The sequence below is a fragment of the Hakea prostrata genome, chromosome 10 (assembly GCF_041222555.1).
Source record: "Hakea prostrata isolate BN-2017 chromosome 10, UWA_Hpros_2, whole genome shotgun sequence".
NCBI lineage: Eukaryota > Viridiplantae > Streptophyta > Magnoliopsida > Proteales > Proteaceae > Hakea > Hakea prostrata.
Genome location: NC_142609.1, coordinates 46,269,305 through 46,283,298, shown reverse-complemented (window position 1 = coordinate 46,283,298; position 13,994 = coordinate 46,269,305).

The following is a 13,994-nucleotide window of genomic DNA, read 5'->3' as shown; positions in this document are numbered from 1 at the left end:
TAATTCAATGAGTTTCTAAGTTCGATTCTTCAACAATCAATTTGATGAAACAACTTCAGTTTTAAGCTTCAATATAACAGAAATTGCTCCTTCAACATCTCCAGCATCAACGAGATCTTCCACTGCTACGCTCCATTTAGTGGCTCCTTTCATATCCCCGACTTCATCATTTCCTTCGTCTTTCCTTTCCAACTCCAATGCACACCTGTTCCCAAGCAATTCCAATTGTAATTAGGTTGTTCTTGCGTCATTCAATTTTATTTTGATTACGTGGTGTGATCTACACCATTGATTGAATGCAGCAGTGGCTGCTGGAAATAAAGATCCAGTAACTTCCACCGCATCAATGGCAGCACAAGTATAATTCAGATGCATGGCTCACATGATCATGATCAAGACAGCAGAAAGAGATACTAGAAGAAGAAAACATGCTCATACATGGTAGATTATCCCATCAACCACTTCAAATAGGGGAGGTTGAAGTGTCATATCAAATGGACATTATTCAAATCTGAATATATTTAACCCAATCTTGTACATACACGGTTGAGTTTGAAAACTCTTGCAAGAATATCTTGTGGTTTTTTTTTTTTTGGTAAGAATATATTGTGAAAGTTAGGAAATGTGTTTGTTGCTGTATTTATATGAGTTTTCCTTGCCATTACAACTGCATTAGTTTGAGATTTACTGTTGGACCTGTTGTTGCCATATTCTCTGAACACGATTTGGTAGCTTGTCTCATTTTCAGCCTTGCATTCAGCCATAAATGGTTTTATTTATTCATTTCTACTACTACTTTCAACAATTTTTCTATACTTTTATCTGTTTCTACCTACCTTTTTATTAATTCCCTGATCATGGATAGTCCAATTCACAAGGTTCATGAACCTAGTTTGTTGAGTTCTACAGGTTGGTTTTGAATTTCAAGTTCAGCTTTAAAGACTTGTTACCTTGGCTACATTCAATTCCTTTTGTTTTGATTTAAGACAATTAAGACTATGTTTATAATTTCTTTTAATTAACTTATAGTTTAAAAGGAAAAAAGGGGCAACCTCTAATTTGTCATCCTTTTGGGATTTTACTTGTGTGGAACATTGGATGTGGTGGTGTTTTTTGCACCATTGGACTCACGCCATGTAGATTTCATTAAATTCCAGCCACTCAAAATACCATGTGTACAGTTAACGAACTTAAATGAAACAAAACTAGTTTTTGCTTAACCAAACTTATATTTTGAGCAATTATGGTTTAATAGAATCCTTGAGGAGGGCATCCAATTCTGGGCACCACCACGTCAAGTGCACCATACCAAGCCGAATCCATTGTTTGAGGGGTCTGTGCTTTTTTTACCAATTATCTTGTTGTGTCATTGAAATTTTTCTGACATTGTTTTAGGGCCTGTTTGAAGATTTATACTTGTTTAGTTGTGTGAATTCCTGGATTCATGAAATCTAGGGATTCATCTTTTTACTCTAAAACATGAATCTATAGATTTATGGGTATGAGATGAAAGCTTTGGATTTCAACCTTACTATAAAAGTGTTAAACATTTGAACCATGATTCCATAAATGTTTCTTTAAATGAATTTACAGATTTATTTCAAAAGATTCAAGTTAACCAAACAGTTAATTTTATGAACCATGACTCCATAAATTATAAATTTCTAAATTTTTGAAATCTCCATACTCAAGTAACTAAACATACCCTTAAGCTCTTGTTGAGTTTCAAATTTCAATTTTGTAATTAATTTAAATTGTTGCTTAGAGATTGATTTAGTTTCTGGCCCACTGCATCATTGGGTTGAGCCATTTCATATGGGTTCTCTAATTTGGGCCATGTATGACATGGTTAAAACAAACTCTTGGCCCAATTTTAGATTGGGCCCCAAGCATGGAAATTGAGGCCCACATTTCTGGTTGTTGGGTGGGAATGGGGATGGATTTTGACAAAAGCCCTTCAAGTTTTAAGTAAGGACTCGATTTTAATGCGCATCATTGTGTCAATCTTGACCGAGATTTTGATCTCGATCGTCCATTTTCAAAAGATGTGTTTTGAGAAATAGATGGTCGAGATCGAAATCTTCACTACAGCTGCACTATAATTGTCCAGCACCCAAGCAATTTTCCTTAGTTAATTAATGTAGGTGTGATGATTACGGTATTGAATAATTCAATAATTTCAATTAATTAATCCTATAGAACGGTGAAGTGACGTTGGGTTCACTTTAACAAAAAGAAAACTTCATCATAATCACATGTGGTCATGAAGAAATCAACAGTACGGACAAAAATGGAGATTCAACCAAAAAAAAAGTTAGTTGGAGTACGGAGCTTCCTCCATGAGACAAAGTTAGGGTTCTCACGTTGTCACCCTTTATTGATAATAATTTTCAACACAAACAAAATTAAAATATAAATATTCTTTAATTAGGTATCTATAAGATCAAGATCCTCTGCATCCAAGCAGGCATGTTTCCGGCCATTGGATGTTCTGTTCATAGTATCAAGTAAACAATTCGAATATCACAAGTAGGGCATCTAGCAGCTAGACACAAAGAACCTACGTGCCTAAACATACAGAAGATATCATCGGGATTAATTGATAAAAAATTTCAAGTATGGGACCAACTAGGAGTTTCACCTCTTATTTATTTTGTCAGCATTCGAAAATGAATTCTACCCTTAATACGTGATATAAAAATATAAAGAAAGTACAGACTTCTAACCTAACAAGTAGAAGATCCGAACCCGTACATAGAACCTCACTTTTTTTTCATTTATAAATAAATAAACATAGAGCCTTGTTTGAGTTGCTTTTGAAAGCAAAGAGAAAGAAAATATAATTAGAAAAATTGATGATTTTTTATATTTTTCTTTCTTTGTCAGTGATGAAATTGTAAATCCATAATTGCATATGGATGAGTGAATTTTCTTGTCAAATCACATCCCAACTATAAAGGGATACATTGCATATTTGCATGCATGCAATATGATGTCACATAAGATAGTTTTATCTTAGAAGTTAGAATGTCAAGTTCCATCAATTATTCACATGTAAGATTCTTAAGAGAATAGTTAATTACGTAACCATATGCTACCTAAAACTTAAGATTCATTATATAGTTTTATATATTGCAAATTCTAGTTCATACAGCGTGATTGTGTTTATATTTTCAAACATCATCATTCATTGTAAATATAGTATTTGATAAGCAATCTAGCGCCCCTCGCTACGCAATGTTTGGACTTTTTTATTGATTGCGACCTATGCAAGCATTAGCCCTGTGTAGTACCAGAGCAAGCATCGGGTGTAGTACTAGAGCAAGCATTGGCCCCATCAGCGGAGCCCCACTGGAGGCCTAGTATAGTCCACAGAAGTGTGTAGCACTCATGCCCAGGCCAAAGAGCACACAACTATCCAATGCAAGAAACAGAGGAGCAAAGGGGATTTGAACCTAGGACATGAGGTTACCAAACCACTTGGGAGTGAGCTTGACCACCACCCTCAGTGGTAATTTTATGTTGTGTATTGCGTACTATAATCGTAGTACTAAAATCTAAACTATGATGGTATTTTATGTTCATATATAATTTTTCTTTAAAAAATTAGGGAAATAAAAAGAAAAGAAAAGAAATAAAGAAAGAAGAAGATCACCAAGCATATCGTGTAATTGAATTGTTATCGGAATTAATTAGGAGAAAGTTTATTTTCATCATGTGTGAAGAGAATCTGACCCTAATTCTTTATTATAAATATTAATAATACATTTTTAATGTTATTTCGAAAAATCCATTCAAACATCTCATTATACATGAAAAGATTCTCTCTTCATAATTGATATTTTTTTTAAAGGAAAATCAACCAAATGTAGTATTATAAGTTTACTAAATGCAGTTTCCACTTACATACAAAAATATGGGATTCAATAACATATTTCCACTTGACTCAAATAATGAAAACTTTGTATAAACTTTAAGATAGAAAGTGATGGAAATTAAATTGAACAATTTAGTTTCAGTTGTAAAGCTAGAACCAAAATGAACAAAAAAAGAAAGGAAAGAAAAAGACTTGTTTAGTTTCATTTTTATATGTATTTGATGCGTTCAAAATCTGCTCAGCCCTTTGATCTTTGAGGATAAACTTGCAAAATAGTGTTAGATGTAGTCCAAAGGCTAAGTCAGTTAAGGAACTGATCACAAAGCTCTGGCTAGTTGCAGAGTAGAAACTGAATATAATTGTGAAAGAAACGATTTAGATACTTTTGCTTGGTGCGATCCTTTAGTTTATATAAGGTTTATCTCTTGTTATCAGTCGTTGGATTCATTAATGATCCTTCTTGGTGGTCGTCCAATTGTATGGTTTTACCCCTTTTATCGGGAGTCGAAGCAGTTTTCATGTTTAACACGATTGCCCACTCCTCAGAGTAGCATTAACCATTTATAAGTCAATCACGTATCCTGAATTCTTCGGAGTCACATCTATATCTATTATTATAGAGTCAGTCATCCTCACGCAACTGATGGTTTACCGAGACAATATTTTCTTAAAAACTGACATCAAATTAATTGACAACATTGTACCAAAAAAGACAACGGTTGGGTTGAGTGACATTGATTTCCAGTGAAGGAAACTTCCATCTCAATTTCTCTACCCCTCAATAAGAAAACTTCGTTAAAAAAAATATTAAGCACACCCATGAATAAAAAGATCAAAACATCCTTGAAAGACTTCCAAACATTTATCATCTACAACATATATTTCTAGTTTGTAAGGCTTCAAAGAGACAATGCCATTTTTATTTCATCATTTGAATATGCTTTAAATATGAAATAATTTACTAGACATTCTCCAAATAAAATTGAGATTTCATTATGTACTCTTTTCTTTCAGAGAAATTTTCAGCTCTGACTACCTCTTAAAATTAATGTCATCTCTTGAATTACTCATATATTTTATAAAATCCCCTATTATTTTTTTCGTTAGTTTTTATTTATCCATTTCAATATTATCCCACGTCTTAATGGAAAAAGAAAAGAAATAAAAAAAATATTTGTAAAATAATAGAAATCATGTAAAAGACAAAAGAATAGAAGAAGATGAATGGCTGTAAACAGTAGAGGAATATAAAAAAACAGTAGAGGAAGATAAAAATAAGTCGAACCAGAGTTCTTTATTTAAAGGTATTCTTATATTTTAGAAAAGATTAAAAGAATTCCATTTTAAAAGATGTGCTAAATGATCCATATTAAGAATTCGGATCATCACCCCCGATGGTTTTACCACTACAAAATCGGTGGACCCCACAGCTGAAAAATATTAGAAAAAAAACTCCCATCACCCACCCCTGGTCCCCTGTATTTTAGAAAGCCGTCGGCAGGGTCGCAGATCCGAATTCCTACATTACTTCTATCTCTATTTTTAAAAGACAAAAATATCTAATCAAGCATCTCAACGGTCAATTTTTCAAATTCATAAAAAAAAAAAATGGTCAAATTTTCAAATAATGTCACCGTACTTTGCTTTATCAAGATTCCTCCGTACTTGTTCTTGACCGTACACTTTGGGTTGTACATGACAACATAAATGAATCAAACGATTCAAAGTCAATAAGGACCAAAGTGATGCCCACGTTTCTTACCAAATCAAAAAAGAAAAAGTAAAGCCCACGTTCATTAGTGATTTGCAGGACTTCACCATCTCACCTTTCTATTAAAAAGAATTAATAATTAATTAGTTAACTTGTTTTACTTTTACCTTAACAAATAAATAATTAACTAGAGTAATCTCAAAGACTAGGGTTAATCTACATCTAAAAAGATTTTTGGAAACATGATTAGGCAACCTCTGAGTCCATGGATCATTTGAATTAATTGGTAGTATTTTGAATTTTCAAGCCATGATCTAAATTAGTTCCTTGTGCATTAAAAAAATCATATGATTGTCATTTGTTAATTTGCGAAGTTGGTTCAAATTCCAAATTTATGTCTAATTTGAAATTATTTGTTTAGGTGAATTTAAGTTTAATTTGACCTACCAAAATTGTTTGTTGTTAGAATATCTAATGCTTGGATTATTTATCAAGTTTAATAATTGATGGAGTCTGATGCAACACCATTTGATTTGAGATGATTCAAATTAATCGATTTATTGTGGAAGTGAATTGGGAGTAGGGATTACTATTATAAATAGTTATGATGGGATTCATTCAATCTCTTCGTTTTTTGTTTTTTATTTTTACCACAAGAAAAATGTACGGATGGAAAGACAGGAAGTTGGAGAAGTTTCATCACTCTAAAGTTTAGGGCTTTGGATTGATCCTTTTCACATTGTATTCTAATATTCTGTGTGAACTTGGATTAAGGATTTGAGAAAAACCCATGAATTTTCTAAAAGATTCCACTCTCTATTTCAACAAAATTAGATGAACTTGTACAGGGAATGACCACCTCAAGTGTTTTTATTGTCAAGTCAACCTACTACTTGCTTTGAAATGAGAAGAAGAAAAACTTAACTGTCTAGACCCTCTACCTTCAGTGAAAGCAAAGTTCTAATAAATGGGTTGTTGTCCACTTGTCCTAACAACAATTTGGAAGTAGAGTTGAAAGACAACAACTCTCTTGAAGTGTAAATGCATTAGCATTCGAGAAAAACTGTGGAATAAGCAGACACACTTCAATGTGGATCAAGGTTTTGCTAGGTGTGGAGCTTAATTATGTGGAAACAATGTAGCACCAATTCCTCCATTGCTCTCACTGAGAAGAAAAAAAAATTGGGAAATACGAAACATGAAAAAGGAAGTTTCATTCTTTGGTAGCGCTTTTCTTGGTTGTCTGATTGAACTAGAGTAAACAATTCATGAGGAAGCCTACCAGGATCCAAATGAACCTCACCTCGTACTAGTAAATTTGTTTTGCTTTGACCTTCACCATTAGAATATCAGATGATGAGAATACACGTTTTTCATATCGAATCTAGTCGTAGAGAAATTTTGACACAGTTGAAAGAGATTATGTGCAACTTCGCATTCACGGGTCAAACTGTGCCACTTCAATTGACTTTGGCTGGTCTCCCATATAAATATATTCTTTGACACTATTCAATATTGTTATTGTTAAATTCCACAAATACAAGTCAAATACAAAAGTCAACCAATCTTAATTATATTGATTAAAAAGGAAAGACTTTCTATTCCTTAGAACAATTTAGAACAAGGAGAAGAGATTCTCTTTCTTCATCACTCTCCCCCATTGTCTTCTTCGTTGGCCATTGATTCTGTTCACACTGCACGGTGGGCGAAGAGAAACTTCCTTAACCAAATTGATGGAATTATAAACCCATCTACACTTATTTGTTTTGAATATTTGACCGTTGGTGCGGTTTTTTTTGTAACCATATAATCCCAGTCAAAGATTTGAAACTTGTAAAATTATAATTTAATTATTAAATCGTAACATCTCTCTCGTGAGCTTAATTATAAAGAAAGAAATGAATAATTTTTCAAAGAAATATAAAGAAATGAATAACTTGTGAAGTATCAAGTTTGGAAAATTCACTACTTAGAAGATTTTTCCATGTTAAATGTGGAAAGACTATAAAGAAGGCGTTCCTATCAAAACTTCTTCCACTGAAAACGAAATGTGAAGAAGAATGAGTAAAAAACAATGAGATCAGTTCAATTTTCTTCTCAAATTTTAAATATTTACTTTAAATCTATGAACTTTTGCTCGCATTGTATCATTTGGTCAATGGTTTACATATTGGAACTAATACTATTCGAGATTATGCCGGGATTAATAACGATGAGTATTGATCACATAAAGAATATGAAAATCAAATTTCATGATGATCAAATGCATTTCGTTGACAAGTTGAAGAGTTGCAAGGCCACCAAACTCGAGCTGCTTAAATTGATTAGGCTAGTTTAGCCTAATTTTATTCATGGGTAAAGGATCTATATTCAGTTGAATGGCATCTTTTACGTTAAGTCAATAGATTTTAATGAAGGATATTTCATGAGTCATAAGCAAGGAGCTAAAACTCTTTTCTTTTCTTATAATTGTTGGGTTTGGTGTCTTGTATTATGTGGTCCATGTAATTATAGTTTTAGTTGTATTTGTAATTGAAATAGGATTTAGATTAATTACTAGTACTGAAATAAAATTGTAATTATATTGAGATTATAGTTTAGGTTTCCCTATAAATATTCTCTATGGGACTAGAATAATAAATCCCTGTAGAGATTGGCCATCCTGAGGATAAGAATTGGGGGCAAGCAAAGGGCATCACTTTGTGGGTGTGAGATTTTCTGGAAATGGTGGAATCTCTTTTCTCTCTGGTGGATATAGGCAGAGTTTTGTTGAACCACATTAAATTTCTCTTGTGTATTTTGCTTGTGTTTTTCTTCGTTCGTAGTTATGCATCTGTTATCCCCAACAATAATTAATCATATTAGCCCTCAGTTTAAACCAAGGTTAAGGCCTCGAACTGAGCCTGATTGATGTTGTATGTTTCCCTAACTTATCCCAAAATTTGGATATTCCACTCTGACAGGTAGAGGTTTGTGGCTCCGTGCTCCTCTCACTTCTCAACCATACAAGAGGAGATAAGCCACCTCTAATTTTTCTTGTTAGAATTCAAAGGTGGATCATTCTCTTAATATGCAGCGAAGAGGTATGAGAAAAGTATAGATCTCTACCCATTAGAGTAGTTTCTTGACTTATAAACTCATCTTTTTCACTACTAGTCTTGGGGCTATTAAGATCAGTACAACCATAAGATAAGGGTTGGTTACATTTTTAAAGACCATAGAGGTATGATGCTATTGCCATACCTTATGCTGTGTCTTAGGGTTTGCAAAATAGATACAAACATGGATGGAGCTACAGTGGGGCTGGGAGGGCAATTTTTAAAATTTACTCCATTTTCTTCTTGAAATTTGAAATTTTCCTACGAACCTATCAGCACTTGAGCCCCCGATTGAAGAAAATTTTGAAAAAGAAAGAAAGAAAGTAGAAATTTCATAGTATTTTGTGTGAAATATATGTACTTGCTCCCTTCAAATATTAAATTCTAGCTCCTCCCCTGAATACTGATCAACTCCAAGTTGCGTTTAATAAATAAAGACATAATAGAAATGCTTCATCAACTCTTTGGATCCAACTAATTGAATTTTTTTTATTCTTCAATACATCCAAGATATTAATCTAATTTATATTTATTTTCTCTATTGTCGATTTCCTAGCAAAGAAGATATTTTCTTCACCTATAACACAAAAGCAAAGAAGGCATTTTCATTGGTGTGTATAACAAATTAGCTAGAATCTATTTTAAAGTTATGGATAGAATAAGGCATGGGTTGGACAACATACTTCTGTTTCGAGCAAGAAAAGGTTAAAGGTAGGGTGAAAAAATGCAGACGATTTTTAAAATTTGTCAAGAAAAAAACGTGGGAAACATGCATGGTTGATTTCAAATCTCATCTAAAAGTTAATTTATTAAAGAGATTCTTAGCTACTATTCTTCCTCAACTACTTTGAAGAATTGGGTTCCTAGGTTTCTTCTATAACATGTGAAATGTTATTTAAAAGCAAAAATAAGAAAATTTCACAAGAAAGGGAGAGAAAATTTAGAGAAATTTTTTAGTATTACCCTAAAAGCTATTTGGGATATTCTGTTTTTAGCCGTTGGAAATAAGATCCATTACAATTTATTCGAATTATTTATTTAGAGTTAGTGTATTTTTCGAGTTTGTTGTTCATAGCTTAAACTCGGCTGCTTTTTAAATAGAACTGTAAATGGATAGCCGAAATTCACCTCAGAATTCGTATTCGTATTCATTTAAGGGTGTCTGTATCTTGAATTTTTTCTTGCTGGAAAATATCTGTATCCGTTCGATAAGCAATTAGATTCAAATTCGGATAATTGCTTATCGAATCAAATAAAAATTAATCTAAATAGAGAGTATTCAACATTTTTTCCTTTGAAAATAGATGATAATCGGATTCAAAAACCGATAACCGGATGATCAACAATCGAAAATTATCCAGTTAGAGTAAAGCATTAAACACTTTTTTCAGCTAATAATCGGATTAGGAAACTAGTATTCGGTAACCGAAAATTGTGAAAATGTATTCAGATGCCTTCTTTAAATTTTGTTAGGTTTTTTATTAAAATCTATATTAATTATATATTAAGTTTCAAAATTAGTTTTTGCATTTCTTTTATTTAATTTTGTTTTTTTTTTTGTGTGTGGGACCCTTGAGGTAAGGGTGGTAATGAGGCACCATGAGTAAAGGAGGCCCTTCATGACCTTGGTTAAAGGAGGCCCTTCATGACTTTGGTTATGAGGCTCTTCATGACATTGGTCATGGGTCTTAAAGGTCTTGATCATGGTGATTAGGTGGGCTAACTTGAATGGTGGAATTACTCAAATTCTAACTCTTGACCTTTATTTCTCATTTCAACTTCATGACCATTCATGGCCATTACCATGAGTGGGGGTTAAGGTCTTTGAATGGGTTAAAGCCTATTCATTCAAAGGAAGTGAATATGAGAGTTACTTCCCCAAGTAGTGAGGAGGTTAGGTCAAGGGGGTTTATTCACATTAGTGGAGGAGGGACAAACCATTAATTCTCCATTAGTGGAGAATTGATTCTCCCCTTGTGGGAGGTGTGGTTTGGGCCTATATAAACCCAACCCTTCCTTGCATATTGTGTGCTATTGTGACTCTCCTCACTCACATTATTTGTTTTACAAAGTTCATTTCTTTCTTGAGTTGTCTAAGTGTTGTGCTCTAGCTTTTGGCTCCTTTAAGGGACTAGAAGAACTACATCATCTTCTAGTTGGAGGTTGCTTTATCTTGGAGGTGGTGGTGCGAAGAACCCTTGGTAGTAGGGTGCATCAATTACCTTAAAGACAGCATCAAGGTGTGACTCAACCTCATCAATCAGTGGTTCGTTCGGTTGCTACTTCAAGCTCTTCAAATTTGCTAAAGATCTTCATCTCTCAATTGTATTGCAATTTCACTTTTGTATGTTTGAAGAATTTGTAATACAATTACCCCAACAAATTTCTACTAGATTCGGATTCCAATAACAAATTTGCTATTCGGGTTTGGATACTGTCATATCCAAGTTGAATCTGATCCAGGTCTATTTTTAGTAGTTGAAGTCTTGAAGACATGTTTACTTTGTTTTGTAATTTTAGTTGCATTGCCTTTTATCAGATACCTTGTACTAAGAATGGAAATACTCAATTTTAAGCGAAAAAAAGTCTCTAAATTTGAGGTTTTCAAAGTTATAGTACTAAGATTCATGTCTTTTCAGATTGATTTGTTTTTTGATAAGCTAAAGCTGAATGAAAGCAAAAGAACACCTGAGGAAAAGAAGAAAGGAGAGAATGTGCAAAAAATGGCTAAGATGATAAAGCAATGATATGATAGCTTACCAATAAACATACATTAAAGAAGTTAGAAGTTGATCTGATGGCCAAACACGACAACCCTTTCTCGATCATATACCTATCAAAACAGTAAATCTCCCTTTTGCTAGTCCCACATTTTCAGGTCTATTGAGAGACCAAAGAACATGGTGGAGACTATAATGTGACAAGAAAAACTATCGTTTCTTGCTTGGTTCACATGGTGTGTCTAGACTTGAAATCCACCTTATTTTTCTCTAAATTTGTCATTCTTCAATTTAGTTGAAAGATAAAGATATAAATCACTGGCATCTTAAGAGATTTGAACTTTTAATTTTTTATTTTTTTTGGTTGCCAACCCCAGTTTTCAAGGCTTTGCCCTGACTAATCTGGTGTTAGACCCGGGTCGTACATCTGGCTGTGGTGGGTGAGTCTCCCCGTGGGGATTTTTCGCATCCACAAGGTTTCAATACCGGAACCTTGCTTAAGCAGACCAAGCTGCTTACCACTTAGACCAACCCCGTTGGTGAACTTTTAATCTTTTATTTATTGATGTTTGACCTCTCAGTTAGATTTGAAACCAGAAGAAGATTTGACCATTTGTCAGAGGAAAAATGATGAATTAATTTTGTAGGATTTTCAAGAAATTCTTTGATTTTTTTTTTTTTTTTGAAGCAAATGATCATGCTTCTCACATTCCGAAAAGTATATCAGGAGTAGGTCTACTTCTATCTTTGTTCGTTCTGTTTAAAGATAGATTTAATTGGAACTTGAGTTTGATCACTTTTCGCTTTTCCATCACACAAATTTGGTAGGGCCCGTGTAAATATTGGGGGGAAAATTAGATGCAAAATCTTAGTGGGTCCATATGTAGGTCTCAATCCCTTTTATTTATTTATTTATTTTGAGTACAAATGGGTTTTATTAAGCTGGGGATGGGAATATTAATATGCTTCCCATGACCTCTTTACTAAGAGGTATTGATTTTAACCACTAGAATAGATCTGCATTGGCATTATGGGTCTCTCCCTACTTTGTGGTTTAAAAGCATTAAGAGAGCATATTATTCTTCTCTTAGTGGAGGGTGTCAATCAGTACAGTTTCAATAATTTTGTATAGTTTTGGTATATATCGACTTTAAATATTAAAAATTAAAACCGTACCATACCAAATTTACGATATCAGAATTTGTAAAAATGATACAGGACGATTTTGGTGTGAAATCGGTGCAACAAATAATTTAAATACAATATATATTGCTGTATAATTTCGATCCCAAAATAACAATAATTTCAGAGACCTCTTTGGTCAATGACTCAATATATGCATGACACGTTTATAAGAAAATGAGCATCAAACGGTCAAATCAGTCTGCTAAGCAAATCGAATAGCCGCATGAGCGTGTCCGTCATAATAGACTCAGACAAGTCTTGACAATTGACTAATCACTTCTAGGGTTCGCGTTTTCTAATTACTCATTTTCTTAAACATGGACCCACTCCCAAGTTTACACGTCATCATTAAATACATTCCTCAATTCCTTTTCTGTGGGTAAAATTTTTTTTTCCACCAATTGTATATATATATATATATATATATATAGATTATGTACAGAAAGATTTTTTTTTTTTTCATATAATGTAAAGAAAGAATATTTACCTACGGTAAAAAGTCAACCTGATGGTTCTTCACATACATGGTGATAGAGTTGTGCTAAGGAAAGGAGAGACAAGAGACAAGAGATCAAAATGAACACATCTGACACTAGAACCAATGATGCCAAATAATCGGCATAATGGTTCGTTTCATGCACTATAGAAATAAGACAATAGTTAAAAGTCTCCCACAACTCCTGAATATCTTTTAAAACACTCAATGCATACCAAGAAGGCTGAAGGAAACCTAGGAAGAGTTGCACGATATGTAGGGAGTCAATTTGAACATGAACACGTCGAGCACCACACCTTTGAGCCTCGCTCAACCCACACCTGACCCCGAATAGCTCACAAAGAAGAACACTCGATGATGAGGTCCCACCTGCCAATGCGAAGACAACATGCCCCCGAGCATCCTTGCCAAGACATCCATGCCCACCACCGTCACCACGAGCTGAACCATCGGTATTGATTGCTGACCAACTATCCGATGGGGGTAACCAATGATGAACAGTAGGAATCGTATGTTTGAAAGTAGGTTGAACACCCCAACAAGCAAAGAAAGATCAATTATTGTCAGTGTCATCCACAGGTGTGCGCTCGCCATGAAACCAATTTTATGATCTTAAAGCTTAATTATTCATGCTAAACAAACTTAATTTACCACAAATGGTTGAATAAGAGAGGAAATTTTTCCACACATAATCTTCAAATTTCCTTGAGATCAGGAACAAAATCCTATCATACATTTAAATAGGTATAAAATATTTCTCTATAAATGTAATTGAGGTAGGCATGATCGATTAGCTAAGACAAAACCTCAATTCCAAAAGAAAAACACACACATACACATAATTTTGCTTTTATCCATCAACTCAAAAGGTATGGTAGAGAGGGTTGGTGGATGGCAATTCTTGACC